Raw genomic sequence first — 21,005 nt, 5'->3', positions numbered from 1 at the left:
ATATAACTACTACCTCTCCTCACTAAGCACTACAGAAGCACAGCTATACCGTGCAGCGTTGCTGCTGCAGTGCTGTAAGCATAGACAAGGCCTTGGTCTAGGTGGGCAGTGGTTTCCAGGCCGCAAACCCCTGTATGATGGGGCTGCGCATTGCCAGGCCATGCCCCCTTGGGTTCCCAGGGAATTCCCTCTGCGCACTTCCACACGCAGCAACAAGGTGAGTGGGGTAGCTGGGTGTGCTGCAGCTGGAACCAGGAACCAGGACCATGGTGAGGCTGTCCCCAGTTGCAGCTCCAGTGATTGCTACGCAGCCTGGCCAGTGGGACCAAGTGCCAAGAGCTGCTGGGCTCTTACTACATTTAAAATGTAGAGGTGCAGCGATCACCATGAGCAGGTACTGCTTGGTCACAGCAAACAGGGGCTGGTGCCTGAGCACCCTCTGTTGGCAGCAGTGTCCCCTATCCCCTGCCTCCCCTCTCCCCCCTGCTGCCTGATAGAGACGGGGGGGGGGGGGGAGGCGGTACCTTGGAGATTGCGGGAAGGGGGGGAAACAGCTCTTAAACTGGCTCCCCACAGTACCAGCTCCTCCCTCTCCCCCCCCACCCCACCCCACCCCGCTGCCTCTCATAGAGGCAGGGGAGGAGCACATCGCAGAAAGCACGGAATGAGCCGGGACTGCTTGAGTCTCTGCTCGCCCCCTGATCCCTGCAGCACTTCTGTTTTTGAAATGTAAAAAAGCCCTGCCGGGCTCTGTACATCTCAAAAACAGAAGTGCAGTTGGACCCAGCAGGAGCAGGGACTGAAGCAGTCCCTTCTCTTGCCATTTCCCACTGTGCCTCTACCTCCCCTGCACCCCCACCCCCCAGCAGAGACGGTGCTTGGGGGGAACTGGCTTTACCAGTTCCCCCAGCACCGGCTCCTGTGTCACTCCCCTGCCCTCCCCCCGCTACTTCTCTCTGATAGAGGCAGCAAGGGTGGGGGGGGGGGGGGGGAGCGACTCGTTGCGTTGCCTAGTCGCTTACATCCCTACTGGAGAATACTCTTTTAACAAATATAAGCAACTATGTTATTGATTTTTTAAAATGTGTTTTTCAAATTCTTGTTAACCATCCTGTCCCCCCTCCTTTGATTTGCCTGATATACCATGGGCTAAAGTTACCATAATGAACATGCAAATAAATTAATGATCATATAAATACAGGCAGTCCCCGGGTTACGTACAAGATAGGGACTGGAGGTTTGTTCTTAAGTTGAATTTGTATGTAAGTCGGAACTGGTACATATTGTAGGAGAAACTCTAGCCAAACATTTCTCCAGAGCTCAGTTCTATTCTCCCACACCTCACTTCCCTCAGTCCTTTATTCTCAACCGGATGTGTCTGCTTAGAAAAGCTGCTCCGCGTCTCCCTGGTCTGCTGGGGGGGACGCTAGCTTCGCGTCTCCCTGGTCTGCTGGGGGGAAGCAGCTAGTGCGGGGTTGCCTCACCCCGTTTGTAAGTAGGGATACGATGTAAATCGGATCTATGTAACCCGGGGACTGCCTGTATGCTAATATTCCATTGCCAGTCCACCAATGGTTTTTGAATGAGTTTGCCAATACGTGGTATAAAAAAGGCTGGGAACCACTGGTCTCAGGCAAAGTACAATGTTAATCCATCATTACGTCACACACACAAGTCTTTCTGTTTACTACTACATCCCACAATAAAAAGTGTGTCTAAAATCTTGACTGCTACCAAACACTAGGTCTCATCTACATTTCTCCCACTCTCTGCTGTTTCTGTTTTACTCATAACTTTCATATCTATTTTCACATGCTTGATTCTAACCTGACTGTTGTTAAATTAAGTTTATTTCTGAAGTTTAGCTGGCAACTGCCTCTCCTCCCAGACTGTTTTTCATATTAATAAGACTAATTAATACAGATTAAACCTCTCTAGTCCCGCATCCTTGGGACCTGACCAGTATGAAACAAGAGAATTTGCAGAACTGCAGAAGGTCATTATTGTCTAGCAGTATTATCAACACTTCCACTGCTTACTGGGTGGAGAGCCAGGACCACTGGTTGTAAACAAACGTTATGGGACTGTGGGAAACTTGGCCATAACCAGATGTCCACTCATCATAGGGAACTAAAATCATGCCAGACCATGGATGTTGCCGGACCAGGGAATGCTGGACTAGAGAGGTTCAACCTGTAACAGGTTTAATAATTACTTTATTAAGATTGCAAAAGCAAACAAGCCTCATTCATCTATGAAAAAAATTCTGGTTTCCAAGAAATGAAACGCTTAGAAGAACAGGGAAACATTCCAGTGGTGTAGAAGAACACGAACTCATCAATGAGCTGGGTGGGGGAAAACATTCTACTGAATTTTCTTCCCATCACCTTCCTATATGGCATGTAGAGTTCTTTCAGTGGGAGGTATGGGCACTCACTACCATGGGGGAAGGGAGGAACCTAATGCCTCAGGGCCACATGCAGCCCCCTGACCCATAAGGCTCAGGGTTCCCCTCCCACAGGTCTGGATCACACAAAATCTACTAGCCTAGGTCCCCCTAGGCTCTGGTTTGTGACCAGGAGCCACATCAATGAGGGTTTGTTTTTTGGATGGTTGGGGTTTGTTTGGGTTTTTTTTTCCCTTCTCAAGTGTGTGCAGCCTACAACTGATTTTTCTGTGGCTCAGTGGCCCTTGACTCCAAAAAGGTTCCCCAGCCCTGCACTATCCTACAAGATCAGGGTCTATATATTGAAGACAAAATGAGAAATGTCCTGCTGTTAAAGGGAAAAAAAAAATCATAATGAACAATAAAACTTGCCAGCACAGTTTGAAGAGTTGTCATGCATTGAAACCAAATGACCTATGGCAGTGTTTGGTGCTCTGTGATGGAGTGCATATCCTACACTGGACTAGGTCAGGAAGATTGTATGATCTCACCTATAGATAGTGGCTACAATCAGCCCCACCCAGCAACACCTACCAGAACGATTCCACTCACAATAAATCATCAGGAAGGGAACTGGAAATAAATGAGAAGGCAGGAATCCATAGCTGGGTATGCTGGTAGAGGAGGGATCTCATGGTTAGAGCCCTGCAAATATCTGCTTTATAGCCACAGATGCAGATATCCGCAGCTCATTTTTGCAGATACAGATATGGATACAAATTTTGTATCCATGCAGGTCTTTAGACCCCATTCTTTTTAGTCATGACAGCTAGAGTAAAGGGCCTAAGTAGTAACACCAGCCTAGAAAATAGGATAGGACATAAGGGAAACCCTGGAGATCTACTCCCTGGATTTTTCCCTTTAGTTTGGGATTTAAAAACTGCAACTCTGATGAATGAGACATGCTGTCCAGACCTTTCCGGGGTAAAGGAAAGGACTAAGGAATCAACCAGATAAAAGGAAGGAATTTTTGTCTTTCTGGAACTGAATCCAACCTATGCCTGCTTTCGGTCACGAAACTTTTGCTGCTCGTTTACAGTATTATTTAGATTACAAAGAGATGAGTTTTCTTTCTGCCTCCTGCTGTGGCCACAGGGACCTCTACATCATGAGTGGAATCTGCCTAAGTCTTTCTACTCAGCTATTTCCACTATAACGTTTATTTCACTCAGCACAAGTCAGAGCTGTTTTATTATGTCAAACTGCAAATTTGTGCCTGTGCGTGTACTGTAATATAGAAAAGGACTCAATTCTGATATTTTTACTACCCATACCCAGAATGCAATTCCTACCATTGCGGATAGGTCCCCAGCAATATGCCAGACGATAAAATGTTCCGTGCTTTTCCTTTATCTTCCTGAAAATAAAGTCTGGGTTATTCACTCTGTTTCCTGTGAGTCAGTCCACACCCTTGAATAATCTCTGACAGATGTGAAATCATTCTGTTGAGTTACTACACTGGAGAGCATTTTTGCATGACCGGTTTATCTCTGGTTGCTAGCAGGCTCATGATTTACAGTCCTTCATCAACAAGGCATGCGAAATATTAAACATGGTGACTAGACCAACCAGACCCAACCATTATACTTTTATGGGCCCCTATCATGAAGGGTTTTGTGAAGCAAGCAATACAAAGTTCATATGCAATGGAAATATGCTTGTACCGAGTACAGCAGTCCCTGACTTACGAACGGGTTACATTCCGAACAAGTGGTCGATTTAGTCATAAGTTGGAAATACCCTTAAACACACTGCCCACGCTGTTCGAAAAAATTGACATACATGGTTCTCAACTCAAAAATATTATAATGGGGTTAATGGGAGCTTGGTCGTAAGTACGGATGGTCGTAAGTTGGGAAGTGGCTGTAGGGGAGTGAGGCATGCATTGGCACTCTAGACTGCTCTGTGGACCTTAGTACTGCCATGAGGAGGGAGGAACTGGTAGTTCTGTCAGAGATATGGCCAGTTGAGTTCACACCCAGTGAAATAGTGGGATCCAGATGTCACACACGAGGAAGGCAGTGTCTCATTTTTGCTTCTCTTTGGCTTAGTTTTCACTGACTAAAAAAAGCCGTGCTTTTACCATGCAGTAACCAACATGGCTTAGCTAGCCTACTATAAAAACAGTGCAGAAAAGGCATGTTAATTTCAACATAAGACAGACCAGGCAAGATCACTATTATTCCCTCTGCCTATTGTTGACACTGCCTAGTTTACCTTGCAGTAATACTCAAGTGTGTTGTCTCCACTATGCTTGCATAGCAGGATAGATAATATGCACTAGTTACCTTGGGGTAACACCACACTTTTTCTTAATGAAAGTAAAACCTCCATATCCTACAGTCGGCAAGCATGGACCACTTCCCTCCATTAGAATGCTTTGCAGCTTTTTTTGATGTAGAAGATTCCTTGCTCAGCCCTAGGGGGCTTCAGAGTACCACCTGAGAGCTACACCCTTCTAGGGTTTAATCCTCCAAGGAGCTGAAAAACTCCTGCAAGGTACTGAATGATCCTCAGCACCTCTGCTGAATTCAGTAAGTGCCAATGGCTCACAGCATGTGGCTATTATATAGCTGGGGCTCCATTATGGAAAATAGTACAAAAATATGTATACTAATTCATTTGAATTGGTTTAATATTAATACCATGTTGACATGGTGAGATGTTATAATTATCCTGTATGGTTTGCCATAAGTCTCATAAGTGCTGTGCTTTCTTATTAAAGGATAGCTCTGTTGAATAGCTCTACCTTAAATAACTGCATGAATAGTCACTTCAGAAACAGAATTTTTAAAAATACTGGGGCATGTTTCCTTAACTGTAGTCAGTGAATGGGATGCATGTGCCTTAGCGGGAGACATGTATTATTTTAAGGATACTACCCAGGGTAGTATCTGGTACAATGTGCAGTTAAATCAAATTAGCTTTACCATTTGAAAACTTGAGGAATCGGAGTTTAAAATGTTTTAGAAAAAACTATTATTTAAAAAACAAAGCATCCCAAAGTTGTTTATTTTAAGAGTAAATTTAATTGTGGTTAATTTATCTATTAAATACAAAGATTCAGTGTTCTATTTGTCTTCTAGCGATCAAGATGATTTTTTCCTTCTGTTCATCTACAAACACCTTTCTGTTTGATTGATAACCATTCCTCTGTATCAAGAGTGGAGAACCTTTTGGGTTGGGGCCACACACAAATGAAGCAAAAAAACGGCACCCCCAAGCCCACAGTGATGTGACCCCCAACTGAGCACGAGAAAGACACTCCCCAAATTCCCCAGGCTAGACTTTGTGTGCTCCAGCTCCACGGTGGGACAGCAGGGGGAAGGGGCTGGACTGCCAGCATGGGCTCTCCAACACTGTGTAGGGAACCCCGAGCCTCAGTTTCCCACCCCGTTTTATATTATATTTAACTTTGAGATGAAGTATTTACTGTTTTACAGATTTACTCTTCTTTGTAATTAGATGTAGTGAATGGAATAGTTCTTATATTGCATTCATGATGTCTCTCTTAAACGGAAGCTGTAATTCAAATGTCACATGCACAGATGCATAAAACTAAAAATGTCTACTTTCATGCAGACATCTAAATATGTCTATTTTTCATATTTCTTGCTTGTGGGAATCTACATGGGACATCAGCAGGAACTGATCTGTCATCTCTCTGCTTATTAGATCCACTGGATTCAGAGAGCTGAATAGAGAATATCAAAGTGTTAATTTTGTCACATTTCCTAGTTAATTCTGTTTTATGCATTTCAAATTACTTCAGTGTGATAACAGGGCGAGACCTCTTACTTTTCCTGCTAGGCCTCCCTTGTTAAACAAGAGGATCTTACATATATTTCCAAGTGAAGTAACCCTACACATATTGGGGGTTCAGAATTATTACAGTATAAAATCAGGATCTGTATTGGTTTGCTCTCGCTCCTTGGAGATAGCAGCACGAGACAGCTAACAGCTATGTAAGTACGCCTGTAAGAGTAGTCAGGTATTGGATCACTACCCTAGCAAAGTTAGAGGCTAAAGCCACAAGTTCTGAAGAAATAAGAGAGCCTTTATGCTTGCCCTTTCCAGAAGGAGCTTTGCTATAAGAAGCAAACAAAACTTGGACTTGATTCCAATCCCTGATGTCCCATACATCAATGACGATACCCATGACCATGAGATCATGTCCCTTGCTCTTCATTCCTAAATCAGAACTATTTTGCATGTAACTATTATTTTATTTAGGTATAGTATTTAGGGTTAAAATGAGCAGTCCTGTGGCATCTAAGAGTGTCTACACAGCAATGTTATTTCGAAATAAGACGCGTGTCTATACTACAAGCCTTTATTTCGAAATAATGTTGAGCTGGAGGGATTTTTATTGCAACTCATGGTAACTCTAATTTCACAAGGAGCAAGGGAAGTGTCCTTTTCGACTTCCTGCCGTGTAGACAGCACCAAAAGCCAAATTAAACTATTTCGACTTCAGCTACATCAATTGCGCAGTTTAAGTTGCATAGCTTAATTTGACTTCAGCCCTGCTGTGTAGATGTACCCTTAGAGACTAAAAAATTTATTAGGTCATGAGCTTTCATATGTAAAACCCACTTCATCAGGTGAGTTGGTGGGTTTTATCCACGAAGCTCATGACCTAATAAATTTGTTAATCAAAGGTGCCACAGAACTGCTCATTGTTTTTACAATTATAGATTAATATGGCTACCCCTCTGTACTTAAAGTTGCCAACTTTGGTAGGTTTAATTCCTGGCTGTTTTATCACATGACATTATCTTTAATTAAAGATTAATCCTTAATTCCTGGAGACTACAGGACAATCCTAGATGTTGGCAATCCTAATGGTTTATATTAAGCACACCACACGTACTATTAACATGCATTTCTAAAGAATCCGCCAAAATGCTGTTACTAATTATCAGACCTAGCTAAAACTCTTAGAAAATGCAGAGTTAATTTATTTCAAATGTTTAACATTTTCTCAAGCTGTGTTATCTTTAGTGATTTTGTCACAGTAGCTTACAAGCTAGCTTTATTTGTCTCAATAATGGGCATAAGTCTAAAGGCACTTAAAAATGGCAAATACAAAAATGAAAAAAAATAGTTTGTCTCGCAATATTGCTTCTGCCTAATACAAATTTGGACCAGGTATCCCATTAACACTTTTGAGATCAAATTAAAACTAATTATATCCTGTAACTACAAGAAAACATCTTTCATGATATAAGGGTATGCAATAGGACATATCCAATAAGGCTTTCTTATAAAGTTCTCTGTGTATTTTGCAATCGCCTTAAAGATACCTCAAAAATAAAATGGCTTAGATTTAGGATAAAATCGTTTACCGTATTCCAGGTGGAGCAAATTTTTACCAAGATAGCTACTGTACTGTCCCTTTCAGTGTGGGTTTTTTTTCCCTTTCTTTCTTGGAAAGAGGGAAATCTCATGTTTCCAAGTAGGGCCTGATCCTTACATTACTGATGTCAAGGGGAGACATATGAAGCTTATGGATTTGTCCTTATGGAAAAATGCTAGCTTTATTGCAATAACAGAAAGAAAGCCTCCTTTCCTTTCAGTGCAGCTGCAACCTACATTCTTTATATTTTTTTACATTAGAGCTGGAGTAACACTAATAAGTTATTACAATTTAAACATGGTGGTGCATGTACTGTACTTTCAGTTATTTATTTGCTTGCAAAGGTTTGCATTCAAGCCCACCAAAGGAAGGAAGTTATTAAAGAAAATTTAAATTAAGATATTATTTGGAAAATATGTTCAACGGGATCATGGTAATCAAGCTTGGACAGATCCATTATGCCAGATTCTTCCCCCCAGACATGCTCTGGTCCAGCACAGTGAGGAGAAGGGGCTGCCAGGAATCCAGTTGCAGCTCCCTGGTCCCAAGCCATTCAGTCTTGGCACAAGTTAGAGCTGCAAGGGAGAATCTCTGATGACACTGGTGTTACACAATGGAGGAAGGGGTGGAGAAGAATTCTATTCTTCTGAATCCCATCCCTTCCTCCATCCTGTCCCTGGAGTAGCCCCAATGAACCCTTCCACCCCATACACCTACGCCGGGCATGAGGGTGAAGCTGGTGCAGGAGACAGCAGAGCTACCTCGGCCAAATTTCTTCTGGCAGAAAATTCCCTACTCAAGAAGAATGTATCACCAGGGATCTCAAAACACTGCAAATCTATTTTGTAAGTAAGAACAAGGCTATGACACTACAGATTAGTACTAAGTTCCCAGTGCTGTTTGTTGCTTTAACTAAATAGTATAGATAGATTAACCCCTTCATGTACTGGACATACACATCCTCTGCAGGTGGATATTCCTCAGCCTGTACAGAAAGAGGGGATGCTGCTCTTAAGACACTATCCTTATTTTCCCTGAGATGCCACAAATGCCTCTGAGTATGCAGAATCAGGGCTTGGTGGGGTGGGGCTGTGGTAAGAGAAGTCAAAGCATGCAATTATAAACACATGGCACTATTCCCTGCAGACCGGCTGCCAGATTTCCATGTGGAAAGAACATCAGGGATTAATGCTGCTCAGAGCAGCATAAACTTATTCTGTGGCTGATACAATCAACTCAGCAATAGAAGTATGGTTCCTACAGGAATAGTGGATGCAACAGGAGAACCAGCATCCATTAGAGTCATACTGCAAGATAGCTATCATCTCAGGGACTTAAGAGAATGTTCCCTTTAAATCCCTTGGGGATCCATGAAATTGGAAGGCATCACCCTTCAGACTCCATAGCCCACAATGCCTTTCCTGCCAGGGGGGGTTTAATTTTTCTGACCCCCTCCTGTTGGTTTCCATATGAGAGAGGGTGATCTGAATTAAACTGGGAGATTTCTTTATGTCAGGATTACAGTCATAGAATAGCTTCCCTCTTCTTTTATTTGTAATGCTGCAGTAACATTTTGCAGCAGTACATGCTGCCAATTCCTGTCCAGGAAAATTTGGGTGGCTGCATCTAGCCAAATAACCTGAACATTTAATTTTGTACAAAATAAAAATACTCAGTTTCTCACTTGCACATATATTATCCCTATTTTAATCACTTGGCTAAACTACACTGAGTTCTGCAAATGAAAACCATAGTAAACTGGAAATGTTAAGCATAATGTATTATTCCAAAGTCATCAGAAGAATAGAATATCTGCCAATTTATCATATGTACAAGGTCAATGAGTTCATTTCTTCAGGTCAGCAGACAGGATGAGTGTGATGTCATCCTAATGCTAGCATCTTCACATTACAAAGCCAGCACTTAATGTGGTAAAATTATTTGTCTATTCTCAAGGGAGGACTGAAATGCAATGGCAGAGTTTAGCACTGAAGTTTGGTCCACTGTCTGTTTTCGTGGGAACACGGGATTGTTATTATCAATCAGAACAGCAATTCATCTGACCCAGTAACCTGTCTGACTATGGCCAGGCACTAGTTACATGAAACAAAAGGTGCAAAAAATTCTGCATAACATAGTTATGGTAATAACCTGCACACAGGAAATGTTTCTTCCTGACCCCTGTTAACTTCTGTCTTGAAGCATTTGAGCCCCCCTTCCAAAGTTCTTGGTCATTTTTATAAATCCTTACTATTGTAACTAAATATTCATATGTAAATATCCAGTCTTACATAAATTCTCTATTTATGTATTCTTATACAAATAACCAGCTTCTTAATATCCTAGACATCTATCTGGATTAGAAGAACATGCATTGTGACCATTTCAAAGCAATGTCATAAATTCACCAGCAAAATTGAAAATAAAATAAAGATTTGAACAACAACTATAAATGCAAACTCTGTCGTAGTCTAGGAAATACATACATGTCAGGCATTTACAAAGTGGGCTATGTCTAAGAAATTAGAACCACTCTGAAGGGACTTTCATAAGCAAAAGTAGGCAATTTTGGGGAGTGTTTCTATCTACCCAGTAGAATGTAAATTCTAAAAGAATGGTCCTGGTCTGTTAAATAGTGTATGTATTTGAAGCTTGTGTAAACATAAAGAATAGGAATTGCTCCTAACAACTTGTCATTGATGAATTAGATCATTTCCTCCCAGATGTAGATCTTGTAATTGTTATGTAGTGAGTTAGCTTGCTACTGCACCACACTCTAATTGGGGCTAAACCAGTGATGAGCAACCTGTGACCCACTGAGGTTTTATGTGTGGCCCACAAGACATTTTGTTTACCATTGGTCATGTGCAGGGTTGCCAGATTCTGCTGGTTTTCATCCACGTTGGTTTTTTTCCTACTGGTATTACAAAAGTGACATGCACTTAAGCAGCAGTGGGCAATAATGTTTGAAGGGGGGGCCACTTCACAAATTACTGCAGTGGTTGTGGGCAGCCCCGGAAGAGGCAGGACCAGGAGACTTTCCGTGCTCCCAGACCCGGATGGCCTATGGGCGGGGGGAGCACATGAAGCCTTTGCCTCCACCCCTCAGTGCATACGGAGAATCGCAAGGTGCCCCATCCCCAGGTCTTGACTGGCCTGGGGATAGGGGAGTGGCAGGGCAGCTGCGGGCTGCATCAACTTGCTTGGTGGGCTGTATCCAGCCCAAGGAGACTGTCTCCCCCGCCCCCCAGGTAAGGGATTCGAGTGCAGGAGGACCTGTGAGGTCTGGGAGGGAGTTTGGGTGGAGGAGGCAGTTGTGACCTAGGGCATGGGATTGCGGTGCAGAGATTTGAGTTGTGACCTAGGGCCAGGGACTGGGGTGCACAAGAGGGTACTGGGACTCAGGTTGCAACTTAGAGCAGGGGATTATAGTGCAGGAGTTTGGGTTGTGACCTAGGGAAGGGAGGAGATTGTGATCTGGGACAGAGGATTGGGGTATAGAGTCTGGGAGGGGGTATAGGCTAGGAGGGGGGCAGAGGGCTGGGGGAAGGGAGCTCTGGGGTGCCAGAGGCAAGCTCTGGCCAGAAGATTTGTCAGTGAGACTCCCGGCCAGCAGCCCAGTTGGTTTCTCAGGCTGGAGCCTGCCCCGCCCCTGCACAGGCTGCAAAGCCACTTTCTCTGTGAATAAGAGCCTGAGGGGAGGGGGAAGTTTATCAAAAGGCAGCTTTCATTAGCCAGAAATTGGCCAGTGATATTGTGCTGGGGGCAGAGGTAGCCATGAAACACCACTTCCCCCTCCCCTCCAGGCTCACAGTTTGAGGAACACGAACAGACCTGCAGCTGCTTTTGTGAGCAGTGTGCAAGGAGTGGGGCAAGCAGGGGAGTCTGCCTGAGACTCCCTGCTGCATCTGCAGACCAGATCTGGTGGCTTGGTGGGCTGTATCCAGCCCACAGAGGGTGTTTTGCCCGGGCCTGACAAAACAAGAGCACGTGAAGTGTTGTGTGCAAATCAGCATGCACCTCATTGTAAGAGCCACGTGCTCCCTCTGCATCCAATCTAAGTACTGCTACAGTTCAATCTGCAGGGCTTGACAAGCTGCAGCAAAACCTACTCGCCAGCCCCACACTGCACATGCGCAAGACCCGCATTGTGCATGCGTGCGCTGCCGGTGAACGGGGCAACCGGCTGAAATCTAGATTCAGTGATTTGTCAAGCCCTGTCAATTGGTATATCCCGCAAATTCTAGGTATGCAAGTGTGTTTAGCAAAACTACCCTATCCCAGGAGACTGTCTTGGGTATGACAATCTTGCAGCCCACTGAGATGAAAAAGGGCCAGTCATGCTGCCCTAGCTTAGTTTACCTTTCACTGGGCTAAACACTGAAGTCCATGCAGAAATTTTGACTAAGGGATGGACCACTTTCAGAGTGGGGACAGACCAGTGAGACCCTACTGAGACAGATTCAGTTCCCCACTGCAGCTTTTATGCTCCAGACATGTAAAGCTACCAATATATTACAGGGGGCTGGGAGAGAATTCCTCTGATGCAAACACAGTTTAGAGCCACCATAAAGTATCCCAGATCTTCCTCTTCACAAGTCTCAATGGAGGGGTTTGTTGGGGAGAGGACTTGCAACAGGAGACATAAAGGCAGTGAGCACTACAGTGATTTTGGGTGCATTGCACCCTTAGTCAGCCTAGGATAGGCTGCTGCAAGTCACAGCAGACAGGAGCTGCTCTAATTTATGCCAGAGGCCTTTTGTGCCCTTGGAGGAACTCACAATCCAAACAGTGATGTAAAGTCACTTTTGCCCACCACCACTTGGGCTGTAACTTCTTTGCTTCACCTCCAGAAGAAGCATCATAGAATCTGACTCATTACGGTTTTTGATTCACAACTTTACTAGCTGCTCCTCCATTTCCAGGTGAAAGTCAAAGCACTGGTCAATGTTCAGAAAGCTCTGAATGGCCTCAACTCAAGTTTATGTAAAAGACAGGAAGTGTATAGAATGTACCCCTCCCTCTCTGAGCTACTAAATCAGCTATATTATGATAAATGATTACCTAGTCCTTCCCATGGGTGCCACATGCAAGACCTGGATAAATGGATTTTTGGGGGATGGGAGGGAGTGGGATATTACCTCTGGAATTATTTTCCAAAGAATATGTATTTAAACCACATTCTATCACAAGTATCAGAGGGGTAGCTGTGTTAGTCTGGATCTGCAGAAGTGACAAGGAGTCCTGTAGCACCTTATAGACTAACAAATGTATTGGATCATAAGCTTTCGTGGGCAAAGACACACTTCCTCAGATGCATCATTTTGTGGGCCTTTGCCCACGAAAGCTTATGCTCCAATACATCTGTTAGTCTATAAGGTGCTACAGGACTCCTTGTCGCTTATTCTATCACAGGAGATTTCTCTGTCTTGACTCTCACTTACTCTGAACTAGAATCCCTGTGCTCTAAACCCAATTACTAGATTTTTTTATCATCTTCTAAAGCTTCTTCCTATGGCCTAGTGCCACATACTTACTCTCATGGAGTCAGACTAGGTTCACGAATAAGCCTTTACAAGATCATGCTCTATTGTCGAGAATACCAATAGATTTCAACTCACATTGCAGGTAGATAACAGTGAGATGGTTACACAATATCAGTCTAAAGATTAATTGTCCCAAGGTCTTTTACATATTTATCTATCTAGAATTAAGGGTGTGTAAAATAATCATATAATACTAATTAAATAAAACAAATAGACCCAATTCCTTAAATCTTTATTCAGACAAAACTGCTATTCCCTTGAAATAGAGCTCTTGAGTAAAAATTGAGTAAGGAATTTGGGATTTGGCAAAATAAAAATGATAGTGAGGATATCCTGACAATAACTACTAATTAAAAAGTTTCCAAATGGAGGGAACTAAAATAGGCCCCTTTTAAGTTTTTGTAGGTATTAGATATTCTATAGCTTGCACTGGTTTTTGTTATGGATATTATGTATTCCACAGACTACAATGCTTTCTTCAATTAGCAGCAACTACAGGCTATTTGATAAGCAGATAAGGCTGCACAACTCTTGAAATATCAGCTTCTGCAGTACTCTGAGATTGCATGACACAAGCCACTTGCAGATTATCTTGATTCTGCCTATATAACCACCAATTTGCATCTACATGTCCCAACATGCTTTACAAAGTTGGAAAAGCATCATCCTATTTCACAGGTGGAGTAAGTGAGGTACAAAGAAGTTAAATAACTTGCCCAATATAAAATTGTCAGTGCAAAGAATAAAACTCATCTGATTCCTAGCCCCATGGCTCACACACTAGAAATACTCATGAATTTTTCAGTGACTATTTGTATCAAATGTTAAAGATTCATGTTATAGTTATAATGCTACCAACACCAGAGATTCAGTTACTCAGCTTCTTCCTAGAAAAAGTGAGGTCTTATCTCTTTTTATTTTTAGCATAATGTGAAACAAATAAGAAATAAATTAGCCTGCTACTGATTGCTGTCAAGCTGTACCACCATTTGAACTTCAAATGGTTGGGGTGAATCTTTTAAAGAGATCATATTTCATTGTGTGCCAATTAGGTTTTTTTCCTCTTTCACTCTTTTTACATAATGAGTCAGTCATTGCCAGAAAATTTCCTTATCTTAGGAACAAGCAACAGCAGAATATGTGCTCCAACAACATTCCCATAAGCTCTGCAAATGTCAGATACTTCAGACAGGTGAATGTGTGTCACATTTATATCCTTGCTGCAGCAGCTTCTGCTGCTTTATCTTCAGCTAATCCACCCGTGTGTGTAGACCAGTCCTTAGATCTGTCTGAATAACACATTTTCTCTTTCACTGTCTTTCTAGCATAAGAAATCTAAATGCCTACTAATTTTTTTCTTTGTCAAGAATGGGATTTGAACACAGGAAATGCAATAGCAGATAAGGACCAAATTCCATTTAGTCTAAAAGTTAGTCTCTGACATTATTCAGTTCTGGGCATGTGAGTGAAAGACATTAGAAAGCCTTTTAATGCACCTAGCTGTGTAAGAGAAATTCTGTCTGTCCCTAATTGATAATCAGTTATGATGAACTAGATTTACAGCTTTTATAATTTCATTGCTCCTGATGCACAAATCTTACTGTTAATGGGCCAAATTTTGACATCTTTATTCAGACAAAATTATCAATGGCTTCAATGAGGCTTTTGGGATTTGATCCACTGCATCTAACCTATTTTTATTTTTAATAATCTCAGTCTCTGCTTTGAAAGCCAATGTGTTATATCAATTAAGTAGTCTCACTCAAGTCAATAGAGATAGCATGAATGAGAACACCAGATTAGGTATTAAGTCCTCCTTTTCCTTTCATATCTATTAATTATAAACTGATGAAGTCAACATCCTAAAGAAGGGCCAATTCAGCAATTGTAGTTGCATGGGAATGAGAGACACACCTGTCAGTAGAGTCCCTAGGGACTGCAGTAGTCTGAGTAAATAGAGGTATGCATTTCATTAAAGCTAGTCTTTTATTTCCTTACAGGTGCATGCATGGTGGGAGCAAGGAGTAGCTGGGATTATTTATCCCTTTTTCTGATTCACAGCATAAGGGCACAACAAATTAAAAAACACATGTTTGACTCCAGTGCTGTAACCTATGAGTATCATCTGAGAAATACAGTCAAGAAGGCTGACCTTATTTCCAGCAAATGAAAAGCTAATTAGAAGCCTACCAATGCTAGTCACATTTCCTGTCACACGGAGAGGATGACACACCAAGAACAGATTTGGAAAAACTTTGCTGACAGTGAAAGTGGAATAAATGTAGAATGAACCTTCCTTGATAAAAACATATTACCCCATTCAACAAAATGGACCAGGGAACACTACTTCTTACAATAGCATTCCTGCAGGTACAAATGCTATGCCTTTTTTCAAGGGAAGTTTTTTATTATGTAAGGACTATGAGACTTAGCCCTAATAAAAGCTCAATGAAGTCTGAAAACACTATAGGCCATGAATTCAAATTCAGAAGCATGAATAAAGCAAAAAATAGCAGTATAATGGTTGGGTAAAGTAGAGCATCTTTGTATGAGTTTTGGTTTTTGGCAGGCCTTTTAAAGAGCTGCAGGGAGCTATTGATGGGGACAAACCATGTGTTTTGGTTATACTTATGGTATTTTCATAATATTTTCTTTGATGTTGAAAAAACAGTGACTAGATTGTCAGATGATGTAAACCAGTGGAGCTTCTCACTGGAGCTATGCTGATCTGCACTTGCTGAGGATATGGGATGCAGTTTAAAAAACAAAAAACAAAAAAAAAAAGAGTCAAACAGAAAAATGTAAATACAAAGAAAACAACCAGGAAGTATCCAAATCAAAAGCCCTCATGCACATCTAGACACCCACTAGTCATCTGTATTCCTCCCTAAAGTTTGTTCCTGTAGCATCAAATTATATTGTTACACTAATGTAAATAAGCATACTCTCTCTAAGGACAGTCTACATCCTTCAGATTTGCCAATATACCTGAGAACAGAATTTGAGTTGTATTATATTAATGTGGACCCAAATTCTTATTTCTGGGGGGGGGGGGGGGGAACCTATAGTATGGTTTAAAAAAGAAACAGGTTGCACAATCTACTGGTACTAATAATTTAAAACAAAACAGAATAATCACAAAGCAAATGAAGAAGAAAAGATTATTTGGTTTCTTTCTTTCTGCTTTAACATCAGTGAAAATTAGTATCTGAAAAACTGTCTTACCTCTCTTTAAACTCAGTGGCCTCAAGGATGTTACTTCCACTCTTTCCCTCAAGGACAAAAGGGAGGGGAGGGGGGAGAGACAAGTTCTTTCAAGATTACTCATTTGGCAAAGCTGTGATGCCTGAGCTTGTAAAACAGGATCTCCCTCACCTGTTGAAAAATGACACAAGATTTTTCAAACTATAATCTCTGCCCCTATACCTGCCCATATGTGGAGTCAAATCCTGCTTTCCTTAATTATGGAGTATTCCTAACGAGACTCATAGGACTAACAGCAGGAGTAAAGCAAGCACAATTTGGCCTTTGTAATCAGGATCCCACCATCAAATATTTTGTCACAGTTTTTTTCATTTATAAATCAATGGACTATTGCCAGTAACTTCTGCAGAGTGGAACTAATTCAGACTGGGACTATAGTCAATATTAATTATGGGCTACGGGGTGTGATTTTCATTTCAATATTTCCTTTAACAAAGAGAAATCTGAGAGGTATTAAGTTTGACATTTTAAAAAGCAAAAACAGTTACAGGGTTCTCATCTGTTTGTAACTATGTAAATTATGGAAGGAAATAATTCACATAGAGCTGTGCATGCTATGATGTAAAGCAGGGGTATGGAGCCTTTTTTCTATCAGCGTCTATTGACCCTCAGAAAAAAATCAGTTGGGGGCCACACACAGCCCCATGGGGTGGTGCTGCAAAGGCTTGGTGCTTCCCTAAGTTCTAGATTGGGGCTACAAATGAGGGGCTCAGGTAGGGTTACCAGATGTCTTCAAAAAAATACCGGACACACCTGATCTCAGATCGGGGGAGGGGGAAATACGTGCAAGGAAGGGAGCAGGGCTGGCCAGGAGGGGGTCGGGGGCAGTAGGGCAGACTGGGGGGAGATTGAGGAGGGAAGCAGGGATGGCCAGGAGGGAGTTGGGGGGTGGGGCTGGCCAGGGGAGAACCAGCCGGCAGGGAGCAGAGCTGGCCAGGGGAAATCGAGGAGAGGGAGGAACTGGCCGGCGGGAAGCAGGGCTGGCCCGGGCACATGTAGATCCCTGGGTGCTGCCCATCCCGCGCACAGTCCCGGTGGAGCACGAGCCAGTCCGGCGCCGGGGATTCCATCCCACCTCGGCCCTGCCCCCCTCCTCTCTACCACGTAGTTGCATACTGCCTGGCTGGTAGACACACTCCTGCAGTGTAAGTGTGTCTACCAGCCAAGCAGTACGCAACTACATACTGATAATCATGATAATAATAAAACTTACTTAATTAGAAAATACCTGACATTTATATGTCCAGTATTTTCTCAATTTGTTTCCCTGACAGAAAGGTCAAATACTGTATTGTCCGGTTCAAAACCAGACACCTGGCAACCCTAGGCTTAGGACGTGGGAGGGGGCTCCAGGCAGGAAGGCTTGGGTGCAGGGGGTGGCTAAGAGCTGGGGGAGAGACTTGGAGTGAAGGAGGGGCTGTGGGATCTGGTAGTGAGTTTGGAAGAGGGAGGGAGCTCAGAGCTGGGACAGCTTCCAGGCAGCATTTACCTCAGACAACTCCAAGAACTAGCAGACATGTCCCTTTTGCTCCGAGGTGCAGAGAGGGACCTCTGTGTGGGAACCAAGGCCAGTGGGAGCTGCAGAGCTGGAACTCAGAGTGGTGCCTGCATCAAGGGCAGGGCAGTCTGTGGAGCTCCCAGGCCACTCCTGCACCTAGGAGCCAGAGGGACATACCTGCTGCTTCCGAGAGCCATGCAAAGTCAGCTACTGCAGCCAACTGGACTTTTAGTAGCCAGGTCAGCAGTGCCTTTCAACTGGGCATTCCATTTGAAAACCAGACACCTGGCAACCCTAACTGATAACAGCTAAGGATCCAACGCTATTCAAGCAAAGAATACCTCTGCTGTTAGTACACACAAAGCAAAGAGCAAGCAAAGGTGAAGTAGAAAGGTATTGTATAAGGGCAGGTGCAAGAGGAAATTAGAACAAGGAGTGAAGCATCTCCCTTTTCTTTGTAGGTGGTCTCTACTCCCTCCCGCCCCCCCTCCCCCGCAACTTCTGCATGTTCCTTCCCCTGCTGTGATCTAAGACAAACTCTCAACAACCTTTTAGTAACTCTGTGTCAGAAGTCGCCTTTTGCCCATATACTGTACAATATGTAAGTGCTGGTAAATTTTACATATGCCTTTCAGAAGATGCACTAAATTTGGCCAGCATGCATTATATAAACCACACATACTGTAGATGCTCTATACAGGGGTGGGCAATACTTTTTGATGGGAGGCCACTCCAAGAATTTGGAAAGTTGTCGAGGGCCACACTCTTCCATGATATTAATGGAGGAGGTGCGAAGTCTGGGATAGAGGTTAGGTGCGGAAGGCAGCTTGGGGTAAGGGAGAGAGTTTGGATGACCTGGGTCACTGGACTGGAATGCAGGGGGTTGAATTGTAACCTAGGGCAGGGAATTGGGAGTATAGGAGGGGGTGCAGAGGTTTGGGATATGAGCTAGGGCCGGAGGGGACTGTGATCTGGGGCAGGGAATAGGGGTGCTGGATCTGGGAGCCTGCCTGGGGATCCTCACAGCATCTGTGGGCTGGATTCGGTGGCTTTGGCGGGCCAGATCCAGTCCACGGGCAGGATTTTGCGCAAGCCTATTATATACACATTATAAAATTCATTGTGTAGGGATATAAATGGGTAACAAGTAAACCGGCAAGCACTGCCTTAATAGCTTGCTTACCAGTTAACCAGTTAACCGACAGGATCAGCAGTGCAGCAAAACCCCAGTGGCCACAGCAGCCCCCGCACTTGCCTTGGAGGGGTGGGTTGGAGGAGCCTCCCCCATCTGGCAGATTGGCCAGACCCCAGCCAATTAACCGGTTAAACAACTGCAATTTAATCATTTAACTGGTTACGTTTTCTCTGCATATTTATAACCTTAGCTAGAGTACTAGACAGGGGACCAGGAATTCCTATGTTCTAACTTGTATTATGTCTACACTTAAAACACTGCAGTGGCACAATACTGCACTATTATAATGCTGCAGTGTAGACCAAGGTGGGCAAGATATGGCCTGCACCAAGTAATTTAATCCGGCCTGTGGCCCGCCCCAGCGGCATGGAGCAGCACCACTCAAAGCGACTGGCTACTCCCTTGGCTCTCTGCACTTGGATGTGTGTATGTGAAGGCTTGACGTGCGGTCCCTGTCCCCATCAAAATCTCTCAGCTCCTACTGGTTGGAAACCAGTCCCTGGCCCGATCCCGCTTAGTCAGTTAACCGATTAAACATAAGGTTAACCTAACGTTTAACACATTAACTGATTAACTGGGATTTTACATCCCTAAATATTACATATCTCTCTTTCACTGATAAAGGGAGCTTATCTGATGAGGTTTCACTGTGTAAAACTTTTACTCAGGAAGAATCATAGAATAATAGGACTGGAAGGGACCTCAAGAGGTCATCGAGTCCAGCCCCCCGCCCTCAAGGCAGGACCAAGACAGATTTATTTGGGGGTTTGATCCCTTTGTGGGGGGTGGGGGTTGGTTTCCTGGGTGCTGTGCCCTAGAACTGCTTCCTCCCAGAGCTGAAATGGTTCAGTGTCTGTATTGCTCTGCAGGGGATGGTAACCTCAATTCTGGGTACATCTAAACTACATGGCTCCATCGACGGAGCCATGTAGATTAGTTTACTCGATAAAGGGAAATGAAGCGGCGATTTACATAATCGCCGCTTCATTTAAATCAAAATGGCCGCCGCGCCGTGCTGATCAGCTGTTTGTCGGCACAGCGCAGCAGTCTAGACGGGGATCTGCTGACCCTAGAACTCTTCGTCGGCAGATCCTGTAAGTTGAGGCATAAAGGATCTGCTGACGAAGGGTTCTGGGGTCGGCAGATCACCGTCTAGACTGCCGCGCTGTGCCGACAAACAGCTGTTCGGCACAGTGTGGCGGCCATTTTTATTTAAATGAAGCGGCGATTATTTAAATCGCCGCTTCATTTCCCTTTGTCGTCCTGCCTCATCTACATGGCTCCGTCGACGGAGCCATGTAGTCTAGACATACCCTCTGTGCCTTGCCTGGGATAAACCAGAGGATCTGACCTAGCAGGACAGGGTGGTGGGGAGCCCCAGAGAGCAAGAAGGTAAGTGTCAGTTGGCATGATCACCACACTGGTAAACAATCACAAGGAGTTTTCTGTGACTGCAGGGTCACAACAATGTTGCATATATAATGGATAACAATGTTTATTCAACTAATCACGTCTGCCTTTAATTATTGGAAGATGTCAGAAGAAAAACTTCAGCCCTAAATGAATCAGATGGCTACATTTGCTAAACAGTTAAGGTGATCTAGACAGTGTCAGGCTCTCACACTGATATCTGAGATCTTCGGTGCCACACCAAGAGAAAAAAATCAACAGAAATAGTATTGCTTTTCTACAGTCCT

General features: G+C 43.5%; 1 long non-coding RNA gene across 1 annotated transcript in view; it reads right to left on the bottom strand.

Annotated features, from left to right (window-relative positions):
- Window positions 1–16,897, bottom strand: part of LOC142830858 (uncharacterized) — a 64,919-nt gene extending 48,022 nt beyond the window's left edge. The window contains exon 1 of the long non-coding RNA XR_012906388.2: window positions 16,577–16,897. This is a non-coding gene — a long non-coding RNA (uncharacterized LOC142830858). The remainder of the gene's footprint in view (window positions 1–16,576) is intronic.
- Between the last annotated feature and the right edge of the window lie 4,108 nt (window positions 16,898–21,005).

The sequence above is a fragment of the Pelodiscus sinensis genome, chromosome 10 (genome assembly GCF_052426305.1).
Source record: "Pelodiscus sinensis isolate ZL-2025 chromosome 10, ASM5242630v1, whole genome shotgun sequence".
Taxonomy (NCBI): Eukaryota; Metazoa; Chordata; order Testudines; family Trionychidae; genus Pelodiscus; species Pelodiscus sinensis.
Note: the sequence above shows the minus strand (reverse complement) of the source record. Positions and strands in the feature narration are given on the sequence as shown.